The sequence below is a fragment of the Hoplias malabaricus genome, chromosome 12 (assembly GCF_029633855.1).
Source record: "Hoplias malabaricus isolate fHopMal1 chromosome 12, fHopMal1.hap1, whole genome shotgun sequence".
NCBI lineage: Eukaryota > Metazoa > Chordata > Actinopteri > Characiformes > Erythrinidae > Hoplias > Hoplias malabaricus.
Genome location: NC_089811.1, coordinates 6,328,051 through 6,341,637, shown reverse-complemented (window position 1 = coordinate 6,341,637; position 13,587 = coordinate 6,328,051).

The window sequence follows — 13,587 nt, the reverse complement described above, 5'->3', positions numbered from 1 at the left end:
AGTCCTCATTCGAGTCAGACATACATCATACATTTTCACTGTAATAAAAATAATAATGAAATTCCATAAATGGCAGATTCGAGTTCTCAGAGCTTTGCCGAGAGCTGAGGAGTGTTTGCTTTGTGTTTTCTTTTAATTTGCCGAATGCTTCTCTTAACACAAACATTTTGTGTTATATGAAAATTTCAGTACATCAAAATATGTTCCCAGGAGCTTTATATTGTATTTTATTGACCTTATTAATTAAAATATTTCAAACTTCATGCAAAAAAACTAAAACTAAACAATAACAAATGTTAGAATAATGCCTGGGATGTATACTTTAGTAGAACATTTTGACATTTGTATTCACTGTTCACCAATGTGTGTTCCCTCAATAGCCACAGGTGTTGATAATGTAACAGTGCTTATTTAACTGAAAAAAAAAACAACAGAATCTCTCTCTCTCTCTCTCTCTCTCTCTCTCTCTCTCTCTCTCTCTCTCTCTCTCTCTCTCTCTCTCTCTCTCTCGTGCCTCCAAATATCTTTCTTTGCATGATTCCACAGAAGAACCACTTCTGTTTTCATAAAACACTCAGTGTGTGGAATAGGGAAGTATAGATGTAAATGTGTTGTGTGAGTATGAGTTGTTTAACCCCAATAAAAGGTGTTTAAATATAGCACCACAGTATTTCAATTTAAAGAGATATACTACAAAATATATTTGGTAGCATACAGTACGTGGAAACAAACACGAGGAATATTTCTATTTGATAGTTTACATTTTTCACTGCACCTATTTTAGTAGAACAGGACTGATTATGTCTAATATATTCATTCATTCATTCATTCATTCATTCATTCATTCATATTCTGTAACTGCTTATTTAATTGTGTTTTTCAAATATTGACAATATTACAATATTCTCAGAAAAGCTAATTGCTAATGTGAGACAATGTATCATGACATGTACATGATAAATATTATCATTTTGCCAATAAAGTACAAATGGATTACTCCATTTTGTGTTTGTAGTTCAACGTATACCGGCTGGTCTATACAGGATGTGGAGGCCTTTAAAACTTTAAAAGTGTTCTTAATATTTAGAAATCTGTTTTATACATGTATTTATTTATTTTAAAAATGTCCCTAGCATTTCTTTAGAGGGCAGCATGGTGGCACAGCAGGTAGCCTAGCTAGCAGGGTCCTGGGGTTGTGGGTTTGAGCCCCGCTCTGGGTTACTTTCTCAGAGGTGTGTTCTCCCTGTGTCTGCGTGGGTTTCCTTTGGTTGTGAGTGCATCTGTGAAGCACTGGCACACACTACAGGGTGTGCTCTCACCTTGCAGCCAGCGATTCCGGTTAGGCTCTGGACCCACCACACCCCTGAACTTGTTAAGGGTTACAGACAATCAATGAATGTTTTTTAGGGAACAAATATTAACTTGTCTATGGAACAGAATCCATTGTTTTTGTTGTTTTGTTGTTGTTATTGTCCAATGGTTACAAATGGTTTACTTTCTTTTACAAAAAGACATACACATAAACATGCAATAATGAATTAGTAAAAACTGGCTGAGCAGGTAGGGGGAGAGAGAGAGAGAGAGAGAGAGAGAGAGAGAGAGAGAGAGAGAGAGAGAGAAAGAAAGAAAGAAAGGGAAAGAGACGCCCATTGTTTGTTATACCAACAGTCTAAAGTGAATATGTGAGCTCAGTATTGGCTAATATCAGGTTTCAGTCACAGACGTGTGAAAGTTGGAGACTCTTATACATATTTTAACTCTCTTAAAGAAGTTTTTCTTTTGTTATTTTCGTCATTTCTGCTGTTGTTTTACATTGAATCAAGTGGCTGTCTCATATGGGGAGCACCTTCTACTAGGATTTATCCTGGAGGCAAAATGCTTTCAATTCATCGCTTGTGTTATATTTGATAACAACTAATCAACAGAGAAAAAAGTAAGGCAACTAAATTTGATCCATTCACATTCACCTTATGTGATACTGTTTTATTAGATGAGTTTAATGTGTTTCAGTAATGAAACTCCTGGACCATGTGGAGTTTAGATTCTTTCTGCTAGCTGCTAATAAATCACAAGTTGAAATCATCCACGAATGAACCAATTAACATATTATGTATATTATTCACTAATAGTTAGAATTACATCACTGCATTTTATATATTGTTATACGGGTAAATTGTATGTAATTGGAGATTATTTCAGTAGTTTATCTTCACAATATTAGTGTTCACTTTTATAAAATGTCCCTATCTGCATTTTCTTAAGCTGTGTGTAGGTTTTTGTGAAGTAATGTAGGGAAAGAGAAAAAAATCGTAATTGTAAATTAAACAGTTGTAATGGTTTAATGTAAATCTAGAGTTTTTACCTTAAAAGGACTTATGTAAATTACCTGTTTATTCAAGACATTTCTGAGTTTTCTTAAACAAACACAAGAGTCTGAGATATATGTTTCCTAAATTGTTCTTGGTTTCAGCTATTACAACATATCAAACCTACCTACCTCCTTTATTTATCATTTGTTATTTTGACCCTAGGCGTGTTAACATCATTGCATCCTAGACAAAAGGTTTTTGTTTATCTTATTAAGATGCTATCCTAATAAATCTCTAAATTCTGTGGACAATTCTCCATTTTAATCATTTTTTTGGCCTAAATAATGATCAGAAATAATAGAAAAAGAAAGAAGTAAATATTGCAGGGAAAGTAAAAAAAAAACAACAACCAAAGAAAAAACAACAATAGGGCTTGTGCAATGTAATCTCCTTCAGAAAAAAAATCTAAAAAAAAAAAGAAACATATCAACTAACACAAACATAAATGAATAATTGTGTTTACCTGTAGATTTAAAGTGATTTAAACATCAAACTCCTCACAGACAGTCACCCTGAGTGGGGCTCGGACATCTGCTTCATCACTGTTCCGCTCTATAGTTACAGTAAATACAAATATATATATATATAAAACAAACAAGTTATAGAAATAATTTTTTCTATAAAGTAGTAGGTGTGAGTTGAGTTTGAAGAACAGCGTTTTGTTCAGATTCTCCTTGATCGCCTGAATTTGTTAAATCAACAGCACACATTATTTAAAATCATTATTTATTAACCAGAAAAACTAGGTACTGGATGATAACCTCAAATAATTCGCACTGCCACGAGGAGAGATTTGGAAAAAGTTAAACCAACACATTCACTCAGAATCCCACACTCACTGGAATAATAGGATTTGGATTTATTGTAATGTTGGGTGTTATAGAAATAGAATAGACTAGAATAGAATAGAATAGAATAGAATATTTGTCGAATAATAGAAAATAGAATAGAATTATTTGTTGTTTGTTTGTTTTTTAGCAAATAAACACTTACTGCTCAGATAAATAGTTTTTAATTCTCATAATCTCGGGTGCCTAAACTTTTGCGCAGTACTGTACATGTAATCATGGACGTCGTTAGATCTGCTTTAGTGGGGCTATAGCGCCCCCCCTAAATGTTGTTTTTAATTAATGTTAGCACCGTGTCCTAGAGAAACTACACTTTATTCTCCCTCAGTACTAAGCAATTAATCCTATGACATTTTGACCAATTAAACCAATTGAATTCGTAAATTTTAAAGGCCCACTGGCCATCAATTTAACCCCTAATCTGTTAATCAATGCTATGCCAAAATAAAAATTTGTTAATGCTTTAACAGTGAATATGAAATTAGCCCCACCTCGATCTCCTTCCATCCCTCTATACTTATTTGCAGCTTGTAAGATCTATCCTGCAAAATACGGTTACTTTGGTTTATGACGTGAGAAACTCAGGAAGTTTCAAAGCAGAAATCATGGGGCTGACTGTTTATTTTGCACGATACTTCTTTTAATGGATAAACAACACTCAAAATGAAGCACAAACAACACTCCCATTGTAACATTAATCTGAAAATGTACATTTTTTAGTTGTTCCTGTTTCACCACATTTTTGTTCACAGTTTCCATTCCACATGATACTTCTTTTAATGGATAAACAACACAATGCAGTCATGTTTTTCACTTAAGTGGGTCTTTCAGTAAGAAAGACCCCTTGCCTACAGTTCCACACGTTCTGCGATGACTGTCTATGAAGAAAAATTTCAGTGAGGACAACACTCAAAATGAAGCACAAACAACACTCCCATTGTAACATTCATCTGAAAATGTACATTTTTTAGTTGTTCCTGTTTCACCACATTTTTGTTCACAGTTTCCATTCCACCTCAAATAGTAGTACAGCACATATCCTCTGTCTTTTTACTCAAACTATTGAACTTTTGAACATTTTATTTCCACATTAAATCTCCTTAAGTATATTTTGTCTGAAGTCAGAAATAAATCTCTCTGCAGACCAGCTAGTGGGAGGGTATGGAGAAAGGTTAGTCTCAAAATACTTGACAAAGGTGTAGATTATATTCAACCAGTTAGATGCAAATCACAAATATGTTTCACTCTTCACAAAGAAATATACCCCACTCTGTGTCTCCTGGGGTGTATTCCACAAAGCAGGATTTCTCAATTAGCCACCTAACTTAGGCTAAAGTTGAGAATGGTCCAATAAGAACTTCCTTCAGCTCTGTTCTTATTGGACAGGTTTGATTTGGGCTTAAGTTAGCTGGCTAACTGAGAAATCCTTCTTTGTGGAATACACAAATTTGTACAAATGCAATTATGAATACATGTCTTTGGATATCATAGATATATCATATTTTCTATTTGAAAGTAAAGGTATTCTCTCTGCGTCTGTGAGAGTTTCCCTCAACTGGATATGCGGTTACAGATAATGAATGAAATTTGCATTTGTGGATCAAATATCATGAAACTTTACTTTCCATGGGTCAATAACATGGTGCCATTTTTTCCTTAAATGTCTTTAATTTGCAAAGAATGTCTGACACAGTCTTCTGTCTCTCCTCTATCTTTGGTCTAGGTTATTGTCTCTTCTCTGATGGCAAGATTCTTCAAGCAGCTGAAACTTCTTCTTTGGAAAAATGGGCTAGGTGTCATCAGACAGCCAGTGAGTTCTCTTAAAACAAGGATGGTTCACACAAATTTTGTCAAAAATAAAAGTTATTTCCATTTTCTTTTTTCACTGATCATAAAGAAGTACTGAAATACTGAGCATTGAACTGAAGAGGTTTTGTGTGATATTATTCTCAGGGCTGGTCTCTGGTTCTCATCATTTGGCCTCTGGTGATCTTCATCATCTTAGCCGTCACCCGTTTAAAGTTCCCCCCAGTCAGCAAAGACTCCTGTAAGTTTGTGATTTCATTAATCAGGTTCATCATTTGTAAACGAACAGAGATCTGTACTGAAATCAGACAGCGCTGGACGAAATTATACTGTCACTGTAGATTTTACATGGAGCCTGATAATTTGCTCTTGATTATAGTTTCTCACACAGAGAGTTACAAATTTGCATTGCCAATATGTCTGTGTTAGTTTACAGGTTTTGTTTGGCTTGTTTTCTTAGGAATAGACAAGAAACAAACAAATACACAAACAATCAAACTAATAAACTAATAAATACAAATCTTATCAAATTATGCAGTAAACTACACTTCAACAAACATGGAAATTTTACAGGAAAATTGATAAGATTTTACTATTTTTAAATTTAAATAAATAAATTAATTAATTTTTATTTTTTTGTCTATTCCTAATGGCTGGTCCATCACAGAATTGTGTAAATGGTGTAAATGCAAAGTAAATTCACCAGTGTTCAATCAACGCTATTAGTGTTAAATTAACATTGTTAGTGTAATAATTTAACACTCTCAGTGTTTAGCTAACACTAATAATGTTGATTTAACACTGGTGAATTTTCTGTGTGGCTGTTGGTATTTTCATTCATCTTTTTTAAAAAAGATGAATGACATTCATCTCAAATTTGGCTTTGAGTCTCCGTAGAAATGTTAGAAGATATAGAGAGGTCTGGATTTTGCTAATAAGGTCAAAGGGACAAGAAATTAAATGTTGGTATTTATAGCCACATATATCAAGGAACAACATGGTACTGTATCTGAAAACCAAGTAATATATATATATATATATATATATATATATATATATATATATATATATATATATTATTTCTCATTTATCTGACCATAACTGTGGTGTCTATGGCACATTCAATACAGAATGTATTTGTTCCTTCATTCCCAAATGTATGAGTTCTTCCCCATTTACTGTTAATGAACAATATGTCTGTTTTTTTTCTGTATTGAGTAAGCACAATAGCACATAGACCAAGCTGTAACGTGACACCACCAACTTTTCAGTACTGAATTCAAGAGTATATTTGATATCTCATTCATACACTTGAAATAGGTTTGTGTCATGTGATCCAGCAGGAAATCGGTATCTTATTTAGTGACACCTAATCCTAGATAACAAGTCACATAATGATGAGCTGTACTGTAATCTGGAATATGCATAATAGTGTTCAGTGTTTACTATACTTTGCAGTCATGGTGGTTCTTTCCACTTATTGTTTTCAAATATATAGCAACAGGCCTAAAAACAAGTTAGGTGGTGCATTCTTTGTACTGTTGCTCCTGGGATCCTGCACTGGATTCCACTGAGATATTGTTCTTAGTTATGGTGTTGTTGACTCATGATAGATTTCTCTTGGGTATCAGCATGCTTTGTGTGATACTTTTGCTCTTTTGTTAACATCTCGTTTTGGTTGAGATGGATTTCCCACATAGGCACCGTCTGGAGAACTTGTGTCAAGATATTTCAATGCTAGCTGGTCAGAGGTCAGTTTAATGTCAGGACTGAACAGGTGTACAGACTTAAAAGCCAGGGACCTCTACACAAGTCTTGATAAACAAAAGCAATATTTGCTTTAGTGGAAAATGTATAGTTACTATTGAACATAGATACCAGTAGGCTTCCCCTTGAACAGATGGGAGGGGTATGAAAGTAGAAGCTCTTTTGTGGAGCAGTGCTTTCAGTCTAATGTCCCAGATTTCCCTCCCTCTGGGGTTGTTTTGTACGAATGAAAAAAAAATCATCCTTCTAAGAAGAGAAGGATTTCCAAATAGTCTTCGAGTCTAGCAAGACAATACACTTTGTGAATTATATACAGTTTGTTTGAGTTACACTTAGGCTTAGGTGGTGGATTATTCAAGCTGCATTTGTGAGCAGAGCAGAGCAACTCTGAGCTGGAGCCAATCATCCACAAGTTCATCTACTGTTAGGAAACACATAATTGGAATGAACAGTGACCAGGTTTCAGCACAGTTCAATGTGATCATCAAGTACAGGTGCTAATTGAATAGTGGTAATAATGGTTTGTTTGGGGTTATTTGTTTGTTTATTTTGTTTTGTTTTTAAATGCAGCTACTTTGTAATGAAACATTATGAAATGTTTCATTACAAATTGCATACTAAAGAAAACTTAAAAAAATGTCTTGAGGAAGATCTTAAGAAAATAAATGAGACTATCATAAAACAATATTTAAGAACTTCTTAAAATTTTTGGGGGATTTGCATTTAAGAGGTTTCTTACGAAAGTCTTGTTTCTAAGATCCTTCTTTTTTTCCACCATGACAAACATAACAATATTACAGCCATTCAAAAAGACACATCTTTAAAGGATGTAATAACAGAATAGATAAACACTGTGTGATGCCAGAGTAATGATGGGATTGGTGTATAATGTTAGAGCTGCTTCCCTCAGGCAATTACAAAGTCACAAGTCGAGCAACAACACATTCTACACCTGTCTAGCACATCAAACCTATACTGATGACAGTTTTCAAAACCAAAACTGTGTGTAAATCAGTAATGGACACTGTCCCCACAAACCTGCCTCCCTTTGAGGATTAGGTGTGTAGCAACATGAAATTTTATTTATATTATATTACATTATATTATATTATATTATCAACTTCCTTTTTGCAGTTAAAAAAAAACAAAACAGCAAGGGCATTTGTTTAAAAAAAGCACTTGCACAAATCTTTATAAATATATATAATATAACATATATATATATATATATATATATATATATATATATATATATATATATATATATATATATATATATATATATAAATAATCTTTATAAAAGAAAACAAATGAAATGTAAAATAGTGTAAAAAGTTCACTTATGACATGTTCCATGTGTGTATGGTATACTAGTTTAATTTGGCTCCTAGTAAATGTAATTAATGTAAAGAATGTTTGTTCTCATTATCAGTCAAAGATATCTGTTGGTATCCAGGGAAATCACCCTCTCATTCATTCCCTATCTGATCTTGTGTTCTGAAAGTATCACGGTCTGCTGCTTTTACTGTTGTAATATCTAATGTCTGTCGATGAAAATCATTTGGCTGTTCAGGTGTTTCATGTATTGTGTTATTTGAGACATTTTAGAGACAGCTGAAGGGGGTCCTAAGAGCACAGTAATGAGTTTGTACATAATATAGATTCATAGGAAACCAACAAATGTGAAAAACCAGGGATGTAAGTTAATATATTTTATTAAGTTAGATAATGTATATAATATTGCTCACGCACTGCCAGCAAAGTTCTGGATGGTCTACAAACAAGAATGTGAAGTTTTAAACACCCATTTGGAGCAAGGTATTTCTTTCACCTGTTCAGATTGAGCACTTAGTTTGGAGTAGTAGCTTTTTTTCACCTTGCTCTAATAACAGGTGTTAATCATATTAATTACATGCAGCTGATAACAAAATGGATGAAAATCAAACTAAGCATTCAAAAAGTTTGGTGAATAAGACTTAAAATGGGAGATGGAGGAAATATCCAACAGAAAATAAACCCCTCACAGATTTAAGTGAGCCATTATTTTGCTCATGTAGAAATTAACAGTACTGCAAGTACAATCTCCACTTTTATCCGTGTTAGAATTTACATTATTTATAATAATTCTGCTATTTAAAGGAATTATTTTCAAAGTTTACCTAAACTGTACTCAACTCTAAGGTGACTGTGAGGTTTTTCTAAGGTTAAGAAAATAGGTAAGAAACTTTTTATTTTAAGCAATAAAATATATCTTATATTTCTTATAAAGGCACTTTTGTGAATCCAGCTGCTGATCTTTTAGTTTCCGTAATGCTGAGATAATGATAAAGGAGTTGCTATAACTTTATAACTGTACTGAATGGAGCTATTTTAAAATGCGTGTTTAAAAATGAGACTTTGAGTTTGAGTTGTCTGCCTCAGTGGAAATCACACATACTCCACAAAGTTTTAAAGGTTGAACTGGCAATTGACTTTTCTTCCAGCCCAGAAATGTAACCTTTTAGTCTCTACAGCAGTAAAACAAAACAAGAAGTCAGTTCCCTCAAGGAGCGTTGAAATGTAACTATTGTAAAAGTGTATACATAAACATAAATGTTTCTGTGAATACTTGCATTTTAAGGGAAAGACTTGACCATTTTTTTAAACAATGTAAACCTCAGATATTACTGGTCAAAAGTAACTTAGTAATTCACTGGCATTTATTTAAATAAAAGTTTTTGCACATTTTGTATGTTAACTCAAGTAGCAGTTAAGATATTTATTATTTACAAAGTTTCCAGTTAACTGATATCCCCCTTGATCGTATGAATGTTTCGAATGTGTTTGTTTATTGAAAATCACAGTACAATACGTGAAATCTCAGTAAATACTGGACTGGCACTAGGAATGATTTGGAAATCGATTTGGAGTTGAACGAACATATTCACATAGAGTATATGGGTATGTTTTTATATTCTTAACTTGCAATATGTATTATTATTGTTACCTTTTATTATTATTAACATAATACAAAAAATAACAATAATTACTAAATTATTAAATTGCAAATATTTTAAGGGAGCAAAGAATTTCGTTTCATGTGAAGGTTTCAGGAATAGGATCATTATGCAAATGGTTTTATGCATAAATGAAAATTATGATGCACAAACTCCAGTCCCTTATAGAATAATGACTATATATAACTAGGTGAAATGGTTCAGCAGCTCTTTGATGTTTGACCATGTCTTTTGTGAATGTTGCAGTGTGTGATATTAGTAGGCAGGGCTAGGTAAATTAGATTCAGCTATTCAGAACAGGAGGGTTGTACATGTCTTTTTTCCAGGGGTTGGGATAATGTATTCGTTGGGCAACATTGAAAAAAGTGATGGAATTGTTGTACTGACAGATTCACATCAGCACAGATCCTTTGATTATGGATAAACACAAGGCTAAACATGTGAAACCAGTACAACAACAGTACGACATGCAAATGCACATGCGTGAAAACAGTGACTACTCTTATCACAGTACAGATCGACTTTTTGATGTAAGGCTCTTCTGGCTGTATCTCACTTGCTTTAGATAGCAATCAGCGTAAGAGCAAATCACGTTTAGGTTTTAGAATCAAAGAAAACAAAGTTTGATTATAATCAAATAATTTACATGTGCATATTGAACTCATACCGGTGGTATTTGTTAGAGCTACATCTCTTCAGAGCATTTCCACTGCACAGCCCAACTCTAGAGGGCTTTATACAAAAAAAAACGCCTTTGTGAGGTGCCGGATCCCAGGAAACATCTAAAAACTGAAATTAATTTGTATTTTATATTTTTATTCTTGTATTTATTATCTTTTAAAAAGGAAATCCTTCTGACTGTAAAGCACCTTGAAATACCATTGCATGGTATTTATATGATGTTTAGAATAAAGTCAGAATTGAGAGAAAAATCTCAGTATAATTCAGAGAATAAAGTCAGAATATTTAGAGAAACACTGTTTGGGTTATTATTTATGTGGGTTGTGAAAGAAGCAGTCAGTGATCAGAATTATTTATTAAATGCATCCACACGACATGACGACTAAACCCTGTCAGTGCAGCCCCTGACTGTGATGCATACGGCTTTAGTTTATTGTACAAGTCCATGAGCCATGACACGATAGAGTCTCGTGGACACGCCGGAGTTCCACTCGCTCTGGATCGATCATTTTCGTGATCATTAATTTTATCCTGTTCTTGCACCGATTCAGGGTTTAAATACTAATCACTAATCTGGTCCTGATGAGGAAGAGGACTAAGCTTTTATTCCTGAAATTTATACCATAGTATGACTTTAGCAACACACAATTCCACAATTACACTGTGGTTGTGTCTGCCCCATTATACATGCACCGAATTATTGCGAATTTAATCTCAGAATTATTCCGAGATTTTCTCAGAATTGTTCTGAGATTTTTCTCAGAATTATTCTGAGATTATTTTCAGAATTCTGACTTTATTCTCTGAAAGGTTTTTTTTTTTAATGCCGTTGCCCTAAAACTTTGTCGTAAGAATCACCTACTGCCGGAAAATAAACATGACTGACACGCAAAATGACTAATCACAAGTCTGCTATTTTGGCATGAGGTGTAGAAGGAGGCACATAGCCAATCAGAATACAAATTTTCTTGCCATTTTTAAGGGTTCAATAAAGGCTGCTTAAAGATGAGTTTGGGCTAATTTTTTGTCAATTTCATGCTGATGTTATAGTATTGTATTAAATTGAATTAAAAGAAATCTAAAGAGTAATCATTTTATTTATTGAACTCTAGATAATAGAAATGTTGGACATATAACAACAGAAAATGTTTAGTCATCTTTCTCTTTAGGTGTAATGACTTCATGTTTCAAGTTATGCTAACTCCTGTTCTCATTACACATTACTTAACTAGTTTATAGTATTCTGTTACTTCATTTTTTTAAGTAAATACAGCTTATCTGGTCTAACATTGTAGAGCATGTAATTTCATTTTATGCCTTTCAGTTGAAATAAACTCTGTACAAAACTGAACACATGTATTGACAGTGAGTGCACATTTACGTAGCTGAATTAACTAATTACAAAGGGTGGACATATATATTTACTTGTTCTCTTTTGCAGGCTATGTGGCCCCACGGAACCTTCCGAGTGCTGGCTTTTTCCCCTTTCTACAGACACTTATGTGTAACACTGACAGCTCCTGCAGCAACAGATCCTACCTTTCAGACAAGACATCTCGGCAACGCAGAGACACAGACTCACAAAGGTACAGAGTAAAACCCCTGTCCTCATTTCTCCCATCTTTCTTTCCCTCTTTTTGGCAGCCATTTGGGCTTTTTTAAAATCCCCAGATTTCTTAACAATAAACATCTCTTTTCACACCCTGATTTAGCTAATAGCTAATATAGATACATTATATACTGTGGCAATGACTGTGACAAACCTGGATGAAGACACTAGAGGCAGGAGCAGCATGGCCTTCTGGCCAATTATTAAGGCATGCAAGTATGATTAAACTGACAATCATTGTCATTTGACATCACATGGCCAAAAGTTTTAGTATCACTCTTTATCTTCCTCCCCTCAACTTATACATTATACTCAGCTAATACCGTCCAGCTTGTCCTTTACCAGGATTCTCCCAGTAGGACTGTAATGGCAGGTAATCAGTAGAGACAGAGGGAATGAGAGGAGTCATGTGGTGAAAACCTCACCTCAGCCTGTGAACTTTCACCATGCCCGGTCTCCCATGTGGAAGTTTTTTCTTCCTTCCATGGCTCCGTTCCTCACCTGGGAGCCAAGGCATGGCAGATGGTGTGGTTGTAGCCACATATATGTAGAGGAAATTGTATACCTTGTTCAGTTTATTGGTCATAGTCTTGACTAAAGCCTTAGCTTAGTGTATCCATAGTTATATTTGACCTGTCTATGCGGTGTCATTGTCCGAGGTCACATGGTTCACTGTGATCAAATTTAGGGTCATAGAATTAGAGTTCTTTTGTTGAGCTAGGCGGGCACTTTTCTTTTGAGCTGGCTACAAAGGACCACTTAAACTAAAGAGTCATGGAACGTGTATGCATCGTTATGAGTGACACCAGTAATAAAATACTTAATAATGAGTAAGTAACTAAAATATATCTGTATTGCTCACTGAAAACAAAAGTATTCTAGGGTTCCTTTTCAATCACTCTGGTTCCATGATATTTCGGTTGAGTACTATGTGATTTGACATTTCCACAACCAGTTCAACTTGTATAACCCCAAAGACCTAATAATGCAGGAGAATTCTCAGAGGCTTTGGTTACAAAGAAAGAGGCGACACACCTTGACAACTCAGCCACTATTCACATTCATAATAACACGTTTTTAAGTCTATTCATTTATTGCCCTAGAGTAACCCTTGATGAACTCTTGTCACTTTGTGCATTAGGAAATGCCATCAGGAATTTTAATCAGTTTAGTCATCGTTAAAAAAAACATGGCATATTCTTCTTTTGACTGAACCCAACATATCTGGGTATGAGGCTTTCTTTTCTAAAGGGTATTAAGTAATTAGTAAAGGGTATTAAAAAGGAAATTATGGTTTAAGTTTATTCGTTAGCATAGTGTCAATAAAAAAAATCAAAAATTTAATCTGCAAAAAAAAAATAAAAAAATAAAAATTGAGAGGTCTATTAAATACATTCATTCAGTTACAGTCCATCCAAGGTCACCACACACTCACATATTAAAAACAGCCAATCAACATATTACCGTGTGTTTTTGGACTGTGGGAGAAAACCAGAGCACCCTGGAGCTAC